The sequence below is a fragment of the Gymnoscopelus microlampas genome (assembly GCF_963454915.1).
Source record: "Gymnoscopelus microlampas genome assembly, chromosome: 23".
NCBI classification, from domain to species: Eukaryota; Metazoa; Chordata; class Actinopteri; order Myctophiformes; family Myctophidae; genus Gymnoscopelus; species Gymnoscopelus microlampas.
The window spans coordinates 14,808,238-14,824,702 of record NC_139960.1 but is presented as its reverse complement, the minus strand read 5'-3'; the positions used below and the strand labels follow the sequence as shown (position 1 = coordinate 14,824,702).

Here is a 16,465-nt window from a genome sequence, read left to right as displayed (position 1 = left end):
CTGAACAAAAAGTGAAACTTTGGAATGTAACATCTCATTAAATACCTAAGCCCATACACATATGAACATAAAATACAAAAGTTGTTGGTTTAACTGACAATAATTTTTGCCTTCTACTATCGGGTGTTTTAATTTATTTATTTGACCAACTTATCCACTTAACGGTTTGATCCATGCAAGAGTCAAAGCTTGTAATTTAAAGTGTTGTCAGACTATAATCTCTGCCTGCTGGACAAAATGGACTTCAATCCCTCTACTGTGTGTAAAATTGTGAAGCAATTGGTGCCTGCCTGGTGATGACAAGTCTGTCACAATGTAGGCTAAACAATAGTTTTTAATTGTGGTATTGACGCCATTCAGTAACATTGATATGCTGGGGAGTATCTATTGCACAATATACAAAATGGTATGGCTTCAACCCAGCTACTTGCCAGGTCAACAACTATCGTAATGGTTCCACATGTATTAAATGGTGAGACATTCCCAAGTACATTACAAGGTATTTAATATCTATTATCAGGCTGGGGGAAAATAGGTGCTGAATCTTATACTCACAAAACATGACATCATAATATAAGTGTGGGGAAAATGTGAAATGTCTTCTGAGTATTTACAACTTGTTTGCAAATAGCAGATATGCCATTTACTCTATATACACAGGGTATGTCTCCTCATAATATCTCAGATCAGAACAATAAGGTAAAAACAAATAGCAAGTTTGCTTTAACAACAATTTATTTTGAGATCTACAACACCATCTGTTCCACTTGGGACTGGACTGTGAACTACCATGTGACGATGGATTCCTTGGACCCCCATGGCCACAACCCAGAACTCTGCATGGGCGCAACCACACTCTGCAATTTCCCCGGAATTGCGACGCGTCTAGTTTCTTTATTTATAGATAAACAATACTTTAGAGCGCATCTCCTCCCACAGTTTTTATTCCCCAATGTCGTGCCATATATCAAAATGACCGTCTTGAACGGGAATCGTGCGCGTGTATAGGGCTAAGAGATTGGTTGAATAGTTTAATTGATATTAATTTATTAGTGCATTAAATTTCCCCATCCACTTTAATGTAAAAGTCAAAAAACTCAAATTCAAGTATTTTTTTCTCAGAAACCGTAAGAGCTAGAGTTATCAGATTTGGAGGGATAATTCATAATATTGTCCGAAATTATTGAAAAAAATATCACACCATTCGGCCTCATGGTGGCGCTATAACAGCCCCCTTTACGTTTTGGCCTGTAACTCTTGAACCGTAGGTCCGAAAATCAAAATTTCTTTTCACCTGGATTCCTTGGGTCACTACGCATCTCCCCATATAGGCCACGCCCATTTGCGTCAGGATAGATTTTTTGATATTGATTTATTTGTGCATTAAATTTCCCCATCCACTTTAATGGGAATTGCAAAAACTCCCATTCAAGTATTTTTTTCTCGGAAACCGTAAGGGCTACAGTTACAAGATTTGGAGGGGAGGTTAATAGTTTTTTGCGAAATTATTATGAAAATAATCACACCAGTCGGCCACATGGTGGCGCTATAACAGCCCACTTTACCTTTTGGCCTATAACTCTTGAACCGTAGCTCGTAAAATCAAAATTTCTTTTCACCTGGATTCCTTGGGTCCCGACGCATCTCCCCATATAGGCCACGCCCATTTGCGTCAGGATAGATTTTCCGCCATTTTGAATTTCCTTCAAAACACACTTTTTGCTCCTTTTCCTTCAAATTTTGTCCTAATCTCACACAAATCGGTACACATGATCTATGGACCCATGCGGTAAAGATATCCAAACGGCATTTTGATTGTCCTTACCGTTCGTCCGTAAATGGCTTCCAAAGTTAGCGGGAGGGGCCCGTTTGACCAAAAATGCCATAAATCACGAACGAAACGTCCGGTCAATCCCAAATTTGAATCACATGTCGAGGGTGGTATACTAAACCAATCCCCAAAAGCATTTCTACTTTGATCCATAGGGGGCGCCACGAATGCTCAAAATGTAACCGTTTGATGCAAAAACCTTATTTCGGGGGGGATCGATCCTCTCAAAATGAAACGCAAGCGATCTCAGGAGTGACGACACAATGTAATTGGCGCAGCCTCCGACGTTATTCCTCCCGGCGTATTCCTCGAGTCCCGGCGGCCGCGACCCGCGACCGGCGTCGGCGCAACCACACTCTGCAATTTCCCCGGAATTGCGACGCGTCTAGTTAGTGTGGTTGCCCAACAGGGCAACCAGACTATAGTACTCTACACACTTTATTAGTGTGGTTGCCCAACAGGGCAACCAGACTATAGTACTCTATACTCTTTATTCTTTCTTTATAGATAAACTTTTTTCAAACCGCATCTCCTCCCACAGTTTTTATCCCCCAATGTTGTGCCATATGTCAAAATGACCGTCTAAATCGGGAATCGTGCGCGTGTATAGGGCTAAGAGATTGGTTGAATAGTTTAATTGATATTAATTTATTAGTGCCATTAAATGTCCCCATCCGCTTTAATGGAAAAGTGAAAAAACTCAAATTCAAGTATTTTTTTCTCAAAAAACGTAAGAGCTAGAGTTATCAGATTTGGAGGGATAATTCATAATATTGTCCGAAATTATTGAAAAAAATATCACACCATTCGGCCTGATGGTGGCGCTATAACAGCCCCCTTTACGTTTTGGCCCGTAACTCTTGAACCGTAGGTCCGAAAATCAAAATTTCTTTTCACCTGGATTCCTTGGGTCACTACGCATCTCCCCATATAGGCCACGCCTATTTGCGTCAGGATAGATTTTTTGATATTGATTTATTTCTGCATTAAATTTCCCCATCCACTTTAATGGGAATTGCAAAAACTCCCATTCAAGTATTTTTTCCTCGGAAACCGTAAAGGCTACAGTTACAAAACTTGGAGGGGAGGTTAATAGTTTTTTGCAAAATTATTAAGAAAATAATCACACCAGTCGGCCACATGGTGGCGCTTTAACAGCCCCCTTTACCTTTTGGCCTATACCTCTTGAACCGTAGGTCGTAAAATCAAAATTTCTTTTCCCCTGGATTCCTTGGGTCACGACGCATCTTCCCATATAGGCCACGCCCATTTGCGTCAGGATAGATTTTCCGCCATTTTGAATTTTCTTCAAAACACACTTTTTGCTCCTTTTCCTTCAATTTTTTTCCAAATCTCACACAAATCGGTACACGTGATCTATGGACCCATGCGATAAACCTATCCAAGCGGAATTTTGATAGTCCGTACCGTCCGTCCGTAAATGGCTTCCAAAGTTAGCGGGAGGGGCCCGTTTGACCAAAAATGCCATAAATCACGAACAAAACGTCCGGTCAATCCCAAATTTGAATCACATGTCGAGGGTGGTATACTAAACCAATCCCCAAAAGCATTTCTACTTTGATCCATAGGGGGCGCCACGAATGCTCGAAATGTAACCGTTTGATGCAAAAACATGATTTTTGGGGGATCAATCCTCTCAAAATGAAACGCAGGCGATCTCAGGAGTGACGTGACGATGTAATTGGCGCAGTCTCCGACGGTATTCCTCCCGGCGTATTACTGGAGTCCCGACCGCGTCGGCGCAACCACACTCTGCAATTTCCCCGGAATTGCGACGCGTCTAGTTTCTTTATTTATAGATAAACAATACTTTAGAGCGCATCTCCTCCCACAGTTTTTATTCCCCAATGTCGTGCCATATATCAAAATGACCGTCTTGAACGGGAATCGTGCGCGTGTATAGGGCTAAGAGATTGGTTAAATAGTTTAATTGATATTGATTTATTAGTGCATTAAATGTCCCCATCCACTTTAATGTAAAAGTGAAAAAACTCAAATTCAAGTATTTTTTTCTCAGAAACCGTAAGAGCTAGAGTTATCAGATTTGGAGGGATAATTCATAATATTGTCCGAAATTATTGAAAAAAATATCACACCATTCGGCCTCATGGTGGCGCTATAACAGCCCCCTTTACGTTTTGGCCTGTAACTCTTGAACCGTAGGTCCGAAAATCAAAATTTCTTTTCACCTGGATTCCTTGGGTCACTACGCATCTCCCCATATAGGCCACGCCCATTTGCGTCAGGATAGATTTTTTGATATTGATTTATTTCTGCATTAAATTTCCCCATCCACTTTAATGGGAATTGCAAAAACTCCCATTCAAGTATTTTTTTCTCGGAAACCGTAAGGGCTACAGTTACAAGATTTGGAGGGGAGGTTAATAGTTTTTTGAAAAATTATTAAGAAAATAATCACACCAGTCGGCCACATGGTGGCGCTATAACAGCCCACTTTACCTTTTGGCCTATAACTCTTGAACCGTAGGTCGTAAAATCAAAATTTCTTTTTCCCTGGATTCCTTGGGTCACGACGCATCTTCCCATATAGGCTACGACCATTTGCGTCAGGATAGATTTTCCGCCATTTTGAATTTTCTTCAAAACACACTTTTTGCTCCTTTTCCTTCAATTTTTTTCCAAATCTCACACAAATCGGTACACGTGATCTATGGACCCATGCGATAAACCTATCCAAGCGGAATTTTGATAGTCCGTACCGTCCGTCCGTAAATGGCTTCCAAAGTTAGCGGGAGGGGCCCGTTTGACCAAAAATGCCATAAATCACGAACAAAACGTCCGGTCAATCCCAAATTTGAATCACATGTCGAGGGTGGTATAATAAACCAATCCCCAAAAGCATTTCCACTTTGACCCATAGGGGGCGCCACGAATGCTCGAAACGTAACCGTTTGATGCAAAAACATGATTTTTGGGGGATCAATCCTCTCAAAATGAAACGCAGGCGATCTCAGGAGTGACGTGACGATGTAATTGGCGCAGTCTCCGACGGTATTCCTCCCGGCGTATTACTGGAGTCCCGACCGCGTCGGCGCAACCACACTCTGCAATTTCCCCGGAATTGCGACGCGTCTAGTTAGTGTGGTTGCCCAACAGGGCAACCAGACTATAGTACTCTATACACTTTATTTCTTTATTTCTTTATTTCTTTATTTCTTTATTTATAGATAAACAATACTTTAGAGCGCATCTCCTCCCACAGTTTTTATCCCCCAATGTCGTGCCATATATCAAAATGACCGTCTTGAACGGGAATCGTGCGCGTGTATAGGGCTAAGAGATTGGTTGAATAGTTTAATTGATATTAATTTATTAGTGCATTAAATTTCCCCATCCACTTTAATGTAAAAGTCAAAAAACTCAAATTCAAGTATTTTTTTCTCAGAAACCTTAACAGCTAGAGTTATCAGATTTGGAGGGATAATTTATAATTAAGTCCCAAATTATTTCACAAAATATCACACCATTCGGCCTCATGGTGGCGCTATAACAGCCCCCTTTACGTTTTGGCTCGTAACTCTTGAACCGTAGGTCCTAAAATCAAAATTTCTTTTCACCTGGATTCCTTGGGTCACGACGCATCTCCCCATATAGGCCACGCCCATTTGCGTCAGGATAGATTTTTTGATATTGATTTATTAGTGCATTAAATTTCCCCATCCACTTTAATGGGAATTGCAAAAACTCCCATTCAAGTATTTTTTTCTCAGAAACCGTAAGAGCTAGAGTTACCACATTTGGAAGGGAGGTTCATAATTTAGTCAAAAATTATTAGAAAAATAATTACACCAATCGGCCACATGGTGGCGCTATAACAGCCCACTTTACCTTTTGGCCTATAACTCTTGAACCGTAGCTGGTAAAATCAAAATTTCTTTTCACCTGGATTCCTTGGGTCCCGACGCATCTCCCCATATAGGCCACGCCCATTTGCGTCAGGATAGATTTTCCGCCATTTTGAATTTCCTTCAAAACACACTTTTTGCTCCTTTTCCTTCAAATTTTGTCCTAATCTCACACAAATCGGTACACATGATCTATGGACCCATGCGGTAAAGATTTCCAAACGGCATTTTGATTGTCCTTACCGTTCGTCCATAATTGGCTTCCAAAATAAGTGGGAGGGGCCCGTTTCACCAAAAATGCCAGAAATCACGAACGAAACGTCCGGTCAATCCCAAATTTGAATCACATGTCGAGGGTGCTTTACTCAACAAATTCCCAAAAGCATTTCCACATTGACCCATAGGGGGACCGGCGTCGGCGCAACCACACTTTGCAATTTCCCCGGAATTGCGACGCGTCTAGTTTCTTTATTTATAGATAAACAATACTTTAGAGCGCATCTCCTCCCACAGTTTTTATTCCCCAATGTCGTGCCATATATCAAAATGACCGTCTTGAACGGGAATCGTGCGCGTGTATAGGGCTAAGAGATTGGTTGAATAGTTTAATTGATATTAATTTATTAGTGCATTAAATTTCCCCATCCACTTTAATGTAAAAGTCAAAAAACTCAAATTCAAGTATTTTTTTCTCAGAAACCGTAAGAGCTAGAGTTATCAGATTTGGAGGGATAATTCATAATATTGTCCGAAATTATTGAAAAAAATATCACACCATTCGGCCTCATGGTGGCGCTATAACAGCCCCCTTTACGTTTTGGCCTGTAACTCTTGAACCGTAGGTCCGAAAATCAAAATTTCTTTTCACCTGGATTCCTTGGGTCACTACGCATCTCCCCATATAGGCCACGCCCATTTGCGTCAGGATAGATTTTTTGATATTGATTTATTTGTGCATTAAATTTCCCCATCCACTTTAATGGGAATTGCAAAAACTCCCATTCAAGTATTTTTTTCTCGGAAACCGTAAGGGCTACAGTTACAAGATTTGGAGGGGAGGTTAATAGTTTTTTGCGAAATTATTATGAAAATAATCACACCAGTCGGCCACATGGTGGCGCTATAACAGCCCACTTTACCTTTTGGCCTATAACTCTTGAACCGTAGCTCGTAAAATCAAAATTTCTTTTCACCTGGATTCCTTGGGTCCCGACGCATCTCCCCATATAGGCCACGCCCATTTGCGTCAGGATAGATTTTCCGCCATTTTGAATTTCCTTCAAAACACACTTTTTGCTCCTTTTCCTTCAAATTTTGTCCTAATCTCACACAAATCGGTACACATGATCTATGGACCCATGCGGTAAAGATATCCAAACGGCATTTTGATTGTCCTTACCGTTCGTCCGTAAATGGCTTCCAAAGTTAGCGGGAGGGGCCCGTTTGACCAAAAATGCCATAAATCACGAACGAAACGTCCGGTCAATCCCAAATTTGAATCACATGTCGAGGGTGGTATACTAAACCAATCCCCAAAAGCATTTCTACTTTGATCCATAGGGGGCGCCACGAATGCTCAAAATGTAACCGTTTGATGCAAAAACCTTATTTCGGGGGGGATCGATCCTCTCAAAATGAAACGCAAGCGATCTCAGGAGTGACGACACAATGTAATTGGCGCAGCCTCCGACGTTATTCCTCCCGGCGTATTCCTCGAGTCCCGGCGGCCGCGACCCGCGACCGGCGTCGGCGCAACCACACTCTGCAATTTCCCCGGAATTGCGACGCGTCTAGTTTCTTTATTTCTTTATTTCTTTATAGATAAACAATACTTTAGAGCGCATCTCCTCCCAGAGTTTTGATCCCCTAATGTTGTGCCATATATCAAAATGACCGTCTAAATCGGGAATCGTGCGCGTGTATAGGGCTAAGAGATTGGTTGAATAGTTTAATTGATATTAATTTATTAGTGCATTAAATTTCCCCATCCACTTTAATGTAAAAGTGAAAAAACTCAAATTCAAGTATTTTTTTCTCAGAAACCTTAACAGCTAGAGTTATCAGATTTGGAGGGATAATTTATAATTAAGTCCGAAATTATTGAAAAAAATATCACACCATTCGGCCTCATGGTGGCGCTATAACAGCCCCCTTTACGTTTTGGCCCGTAACTCTTGAACCGTAGGTCCTAAAATCAAAATTTCTTTTCACCTGGATTCCTTGGGTCACTACGCATCTCCCCATATAGGCCACGCCCATTTGCGTCAGGATAGATTTTTTGATATTGATTTATTTCTGCATTAAATTTCCCCATCCACTTTAATGGGAATTGCAAAAACTCCCATTCAAGTATTTTTTTCTCGGAAACCTTAAGGGCTACAGTTACAAGACTTGGAGGGGAGGTTAATAGTTTTTTGCAAAATTATTAAGAAAATAATCACACCAGTCGGCCACATGGTGGCGCTATAACAGCCCACTTTACCTTTTGGCCTATAACTCTTGAACCGTAGGTCGTAAAATCAAAATTTCTTTTTTCTATTTTTTCCCTGGATTCCTTGGGTCATTACGCATCTCCCCATATAGGCCACGCCCATTTGCGTCTGGATAGATTTTCCGCCATTTTGAATTTTCTAAAAAACACACTTTTTGCTCCTTTTCCTACAATTTTTTTCCAAATCTCACACAAATCGGTACACATGATCTCTGAGCCCATGCGGTAAACATATCCAAACGGCATTTTCTTAGACCTTACCGTTCGTCCGTAAATGGCTTCCAAAGTTAGCGGGAGGGGCCCGTTTGACCAAAAATGCCAGAAATCACGAACGAAACGTCCGGTCAATCCCAAATTCAAATCACATGTCGAGGGTGGTTTACTCAACAAATTCCCAAAAGCATTTCCACTTTGACCCATAGGGGGCGCCACAAATGCGCAAAATGTAACCGTTTGATGCAAAAACATTATTTCGGGGTGGATCGATCCTTTCAAAATGAAACGCAAGCGATCTCATGAGAGACGTGACAATGTAATTGGCGCAGCCTCCGACGTTATTCCTCCCGGCCTATTCCTCGAGTCCCGGCGGCCGCGACCCGCGACCGGCGTCGGCGCAACCACACTCTGCAATTTCCCCGGAATTGCGACGCGTCTAGTTGATATTGATTTATTAGTGCATTAAATTTCCCCATCCACTTTAATGTAAAAGTGAAAAAATTCACATTCAAGTATTTTTTTCTCAGAAACCGTAAGAGCTAGAGTTATCAGATTTGGAGGGATAATTCATAATATTGTCCGAAATTATTGAAAAAAATATCACACCATTCGGCCTCATGGTGGCGCTATAACAGCCCCCTTTACGTTTTGGCCCGTAACTCTTGAACCGTAGGTCCGAAAATCTAAATTTCTTTTCACCTGGATTCCTTGGGTCACTACGCATCTCCCCATATAGGCCACGCCCATTTGCGTCAGGATAGATTTTTTGATATTGATTTATTTCTGCATTAAATTTCCCCATCCACTTTAATGGGAATTGCAAAAACTCCCATTCAAGTATTTTTTTCTCGGAAACCGTAAGGGCTACAGTTACAAGATTTGGAGGGGAGGTTAATAGTTTTTTGCGAAATTATTATGAAAATAATCACACCAGTCGGCCACATGGTGGCGCTATAACAGCCCACTTTACCTTTTGGCCTATAACTCTTGAACCGTAGGTCGTAAAATCACAAATTCTTTTTCCCTGGATTCATTGGGTCATTACGCATCTCCCCATATAGGCCACGCCCATTTGCGTCAGGATAGATTTTCCGCCATTTTGAATTTTCTTCAAAACACACTTTTTGCTCCTTTTCCTACAATTTTTTTCCAAATCTCACACAAATCGGTACACATGATCTCTGAGCCCATGCGGTAAACATATCCAAACGGCATTTTCATAGTCCTTACCGTCCGTCCGTAAATGGCTTCCAAAGTTAGCGGGAGGGGCCCGTTTTACCAAAAATGCCAGAAATCACGAACGAAACGTCCGGTCAATCCCAAATTCGAATCACATGTCGAGGGTGGTTTACTCAACAAATTCCCAAAAGCATTTCCACTTTGACCCATAGGGGGCGCCACAAATGCGCAAAATGTAACCGTTTGATGCAAAAACATTATTTCGGGGTGGATCGATCCTTTCAAAATGAAACGCAAGCGATCTCATGACAGACGTGACAATGTAATTGGCGCAGCCTCCGACGTTATTCCTCCCGGCCTATTCCTCAAGTCCCGGCGGCCGCGACCCGTGACCGGCGTCGGCGCAACCACACTCTGCAATTTCCCCGGAATTGCGACGCGTCTAGTTACTATTGGAACACATTGCATTTATCTACCTGCTAATGATCATCCATCATCCATCCATCCATTTCTTCATCTCCATTCCTCTATCCCCCTCTCCATTCATATCTCTGATTAAATTCCTCCAATTTATTCACTTACTTTCTCTTTATCCATCCTTCTGTTTCACTCAGCATCCACTTCTGTAACTTCCATCCATCCATTACTTCTTTCTATCCGACCTTTCTTCCTTCCATTACCCCCTTCCTTCCTTATCAATTGTAATTTCTTTGACATTTATTGTTTTTAGCCTCAATTCTTTTCTTCTCTCTTTTTCATTTCTTCTTTTATTGTATTAAAAACATTGGCTGCCAAAGTTTGCAGGATAGGTCTGTTTTGAACAAAATGCCTCAAATCGTGAACACAGCGTGCGATTTCGGTGAAATTTTGCACACACATTCCCACCACCACTAGGCCGAGGAAGAAATGCCACCCTTTTCACATTGGCCTGTTACAGGCGCCACCAGCAGGTCTAATTTAGCAAAACACTCTCATTTTTTTAAATATAGGATAGTCTTTATATATGAAATACAAATAAACTGGCTTCCTTCCCTATTCCTTCCTTCCTTCCCTTCCTCTTTATTATTTTTTTCCTTCCTCTGTTCTGTCTTTCATTTCCTCTTCCTTGTTTCTTCTCATCCTTCCAGTCTAAAAAGAATCACACCCAGTGTGAAGAGAGTGGTGCCTTTCATGAGTTCATTTCATTAAGCTATTATTAGCCTAAGACTGATTTAAAATAACTTTATATTGGCAGAAACATATTTTAAATATTTTAACTCACTTAAGTTACTTTTAAGTACTTAAAGTACATTTACTCAAATTGTAGATCGGTCGTTTTAGTGTGTGTGTGTGTGTGTGTGTGTGTGTGTGTGTGTGTGTGTGTGTGTGTGTGCTGCACTCCTGCTTGTGTATAATTAGTGTAACTGGTTGCATCTTTGTGTTGCAATCAGCCGCAGCTGTTGAGGACGTGCTCAAACGGAAGGACAGACTCACACACAAAGTCAGTCCTTGGACTGGCTAGCACCACTCAAAAACATCCTCACCTAGACACTCCTGTTTCTCTATCTCACACTTCTCTTCTAGAGTATTTCACAGTTTAAAATGTGTTACACAGCATGTGGCTTATTGCCACGGTCGGGCATAAACCTTGTATGTCGTGCAGAAGCAGTGAAAATAGACGATCTACGAGCTCACAACACATCGCATTGTGAACTTAGAACCAGATTAGTTAATTTTAAAATAATTAATAGAGTCTATTGGACTCCGACAAGATCAGGGCTAAGCTCAGGGATAGTCGTCCGGTTTGCTGGAGGTGTGGGGAGGGCCCCGGTTACGGTACACTTATTCATGGATTGTGGGAATTCCCTAGAGAGTACAGACTCTACGGTGTGCTATCCATGAGAATATAATGCAAAAATACAGGCCAGGATATTCCTTATACGCCTGGTCTGTTTATTCTGGGTGACGCATCGCCACTAAAACATCTGCCCGTGCCTCTGGCGGACTGGATTCATACAGCACTTATATGGTGGGCAGGAAGATCATTAGATATGCCTCCAGCACATGTACTGTATGACATGCATGACAGAAAGGAGCTGGGCAGCATAATAAACGCTTTCTGTGGACACCGCCTCTTTACATTACAGTGTTATGCTAGAGGAGTCAATGGAAATAAGCCCTTGGGCTTTATTATGTCTTTCATCCTCCTGTGATGTTTAATGTACTGTATGTAATTGACTGCAGTTCTTGTGTTCTACGTGTTATTCTTAATCATCAAATAAATCCATTCGTTCACTCCCTTTTCCCTTGCTCCTTCAATCCCCCACCCTCTCTCTCTCTCTCTCTCTCTCTCTCTCTCTCTCTCTCTATCTCTCTCTCTCTCTCTCTCTCTCTCTGTGTGTGTCCTCTCAGAGCTCAAGGTGCCATACCTCACAATACGAAACAAAGAATTCAATTATGATTGTACTTCAATTAAAAAAACAGAAGCTCCGCATGCAGCATGGCTGTGAAGCTGGTTCAGAGTGCTGTGCTGTGCACACAGACAGGAGGTGACACAGCTGGTGTCCTGGTGGTGCACTCACCACAACTTGCAGCTCAAGTTGGAGATGATTGCACACACTTCAGGATAGACTCCCCCCCCCCCCCATCAACACGACTGCTGAGATGATGTTCCTTGGAACTATACCATCTGTCTGAATGTTAACCAATTAAACCCTATATACTTAGCTCAGTGATTCTCAAACTTCTTTTCATTATCAAGGATCCCCAGTTTACTATGCATTAGGTTCTACCTGACAACCAATAACACAGTTATTGGTTGTTATCAAATGACTCAATCTCTCCCTCGTTCTCCTGCTCTCTCTCTCTCTCTTTCTTTCTCTACAGTATCTGTCTCCAACACATGCAATCCCTCTAGCAGTGGTGTGCTATCTTGAGGTAATGTGTGTGTGTGTGTGAGTGTGTGTGTGTGTGTGTGTGTGTGTGTGTGTGTGTGTGTGTGTGTGTGTGTGTGTGTGTGTGTGTGTGTGTGTGTGTGTGTGTGTGTGCGTGTGCGTGTGCGTGTGTGCGTGTGTATGCACACACATCCGTGCTGCTTCTGTGTGTGTGTGTGTGTGTGTGTGTGTGTGTGTGTGTGTGTGTGTGTGTGTGCGTGCGCGTGCGTGTGTGTATGTGTGTGTGTGTGTGTGTGTGTGTGTGTGCGCGCGTGCGTGTATGTTGCAGGCACAACTAAAGGGAAATTCATAGTATCAGAGTGACTGAGTGAAACCAGTAGGGGGAGAATAACGGCGCACGCCTGCACATAAACACACACACACGCACGCGCACGCACGCACGCACGCACGCACGCACGCACACACACACACACACACACACACACACACACACACACACACACACACACACATTGCACGGATGCTGCTTCTCCTATCGTCCATAAAGACAAACGTGTTAGTTCAGCAGAAAAGAGAGCCAACTTGCAGTAGTCTAGAGTTTAGCAGGACTGATTAGCTCCTCCTGGAGGTTAAGTAGGGTTCATTCTGCTATCTGCCAAGTAGATGATGAGATACCATGTGTGCTCATTAAGACACTGTGGCCCTGGGGGGGGGGGGGCTAGAGGGAAGGTAACGGGGTCACATGCGAATGGTTAGGGGTCATCCTACGGGGAGCATGAATGCAGTGGTTCTCAAGTACTGTACTTAAGTACAATTTTGAGGTATTTGTACTTTAAAGATTCTACTGTAGGCAGTGGGTGGACAAAGTATTCAACCTCAGTAATTGTGTCAAAGTATAGATACTCCTGGTCAAATATGACTCGGTGAAAATAGCTGATCTACAAGCTGACAACTCGTCGCATCGCGACATACTTGTATGACAGAAACAACAGATAAGGTATACAGTGCTGCTTTTCTACAGATCTGCATGAGTCATTGACGGCAGACACACACACACACACACACACACACACACACACACACACACACACACACACACACACACACACACACACACACAAACACACGCATGAGTGCATGAATGCAAACATCAGACACACACGGTATACACAAAACACCCTCAAGTACTACACACAAAAGAGACATCTCTCTGTCTTCCTCTCTCTCTCTCTCTCTCTCTCTCTCTCTCTCTCTCTCTCTCTCTCTCTCTCTCTCTCTCTCTGGGTAGAGTATATTCTGGGGTTCTGTTCACAGCTTAGAGGGATTAGCACTATGATCCTATTACATATGTTTATATATATATTTCTTCATATTTTTAGACGGTTTAGTGTTTTGTGGAACTGGGTGATAAAGGAACACAGCTCGACATGACCAACCAACCGGTTAAATAACACAACTGACTAGCTCAGACAAAACTCCACACGGCTAACTTACCATTTAGTCATTTAACCAGTACATGGTCTCTGTCGGGTGGAAACCTCATATGTCCAAAACTGTTACTTTTCAGGATTTCAAATTCTAAAGCAGCAAGTACAGTATGTAGCAGATCTACAAGCTCGAAGCGCGTGGCTTCACGCCACGTTTCGAGCTTGGGAATCTGCTACTTTTGATGCTTTTGTGTGACGCTGTAGCATGATCAAATAGGGTGTTCATTTACGGTGTAAAGTAACTAAGTACATGTACTCAAGTACTGTACTTAAGTACAATTTTGAGATATTTTTTTCTTTAGTAGAATATTTCCAATTTTCAATACTTTTACTTCTACTCCACAAGGCAAAAAAAAAAACGTTTTACTCCACTACAATTATTTGACAACTTCAGTTACATGTCATATTTATATAGTAATTATATAGTTGTCCTATGTATCTACATGATGACATCTGTACAACTATACTGTGTACATAATACATACTATACTGTAGATACATTACTGTATACACGTGTCTTGTAAAAAACACTTCTGCTTAAGATACTGTAGAGACCACACAGAAAATACACTATTCTCTCTCTCTCTCTCTCTCTCTCTCTCTCTCTCTCTCTCTCTCTCTCTCTCTCTCTCTCTCTCTCTCTCTCTCAGACATCTTGAGTCCATCAGTGTGTTGGCAGTCAGACGTAGAGTGAGCATACCCACAATTCCACTGCCGTGTCCAACACACACACACACACACACACACACACGCACACACACACACACACGCACGCACGCACGCACGCACGCACGCACGCACGCACGCACGCACGCACGCACAAACACCCATGGTTCCATTGTGTTAACTAGCAGGCAGGGGAAGTACTGGCTCAACGTTGCCACGGAAACGGGTTTGCAAATCTGATTGCAGGATAAAGACATGGTGTGTGTGTGTGTGTGTGTGTGTGTGTGTGTGTGTGTGTGTGTGTGTGTGTGTGTGTGTGTGTGTGTGTGTGTGTGTGTGTGTGTGTGTGTGTGTGTGTGTGTGTGTGTGTGTGTGCGTGTGTGTTAGGGGTGGTCACTTTCATCATGACCGTAAAAGTAATGTGCACGGCAGTGATTAGAAAATTCAATTCAATTCCTCAAACTGTTATTTAGTTACCTAAAATAGATATTTTCTAACGAAAAACGATTTGGAACTTCTCCCTAGCCTACTTTTTCCTCAATAGATTTAATGTTACATTACATTACAGTCATTTAGCAGACGCTTTTATCCAAAGCGACTTACAATAAGTGCATTCAACATAGGTACTGTAGGGAACGAAAACTACTAATCACCAGAAGTCTTAAGTGCATTTTCTGCAAAAACAAGCAACCAAGAGTATACAGTACCTAGCGCTAAGGTAAAAGTGCAATATATCGTCTACCTATATATTAATTCTGGGGGGGAACATTGGCCAAAAATGGCTGATCTACGAGCTCACAACACGTTAAGTAGATCAGCTATTTTTGGCAAAGTGATTTGCCGTAGACTGAAAAAAAAGGTCCAAGTACAGAGACAAGACAACTCAGGTCCAGTTTATTAACCCATTAAGACCTGGAACGCATCTGTGTCACTTTAAGATTTATTTGGCTATTTTTGAAAAATCTTGACTTTTTTATTTTTTTATTTAAGAAAATAATAATTTAGGATTTAGAAAAAAGAATTTCCCCGCAAGATTTTATTTGAAAATAGCCGATCTACAAGCTCACAACGTGTCGCATCGCGACGCGTTGTGAGCTTGTAGATCTGCTATTTTCAAATAGCTGATGTATATGTTGAAGTGCTCATGTGACCCATTGTCGCTTCTTTTGGGCTGGTTTTCCTAGACTTGGTTGCTTGTTTCTCTCACATAATCTGGCAACACTGATAGGAGGGTTTAATCGTTTAAATGTGTTCATGTTACATGAGATGTCATGTGGCAATGAAATACAATATGGGTTCCCAAATCTTTCCATGGCAAGGACCCCCAAATAGTCATAGCCTTTGGCTGCGCTCCCTGACAATAATGCCGAAAATAGGGAAACCAGGTTGGAAATGGTTGAATTGGCACAATAATCTCATGATTCTAATTTGAATTGAATATTAATTAAATACATATGAATTTCTATTTTCTTTTTTGCTTGAAAAAAACAACTGTGTTTACACACAGTCATTACTGTTAGTTTTTCTCCATGCTCTCCCTCCCCCCAACTTCTTTTCTTTTCTTCTTTCTGAAAACAACCAAAAACAATGGAGCTTGCACAAAAAAATAATTTCACCCACTTCTTTACACCGCTAAACACAGTGTAAAGTAGCTAAGTATACATTTACTTAAGTACTGTACTTAAGCACAATTTTGAGGTATTTGTATACTATTTCCAATTTCCAATACTTTTACTTCTACTCCACTACATCTCGGATCCAAATATTGTACTTTTATTCCAATACATTTATTTGAAAACTTTATAGTTACTTTGCAGATTATTATTATTACAAAA

The 16,465-nt window shown here is 41.6% G+C and overlaps 1 protein-coding gene across 1 annotated transcript in view; it reads right to left on the bottom strand.

Moving 5' to 3' along the window:
• The window catches only part of LOC311040190 (voltage-dependent L-type calcium channel subunit alpha-1C-like), a 260,546-nt gene that overhangs the window by 145,178 nt on the left and 98,903 nt on the right, over positions 1–16,465 (bottom strand). The gene's annotated exons all lie outside the window — the stretch shown is intronic.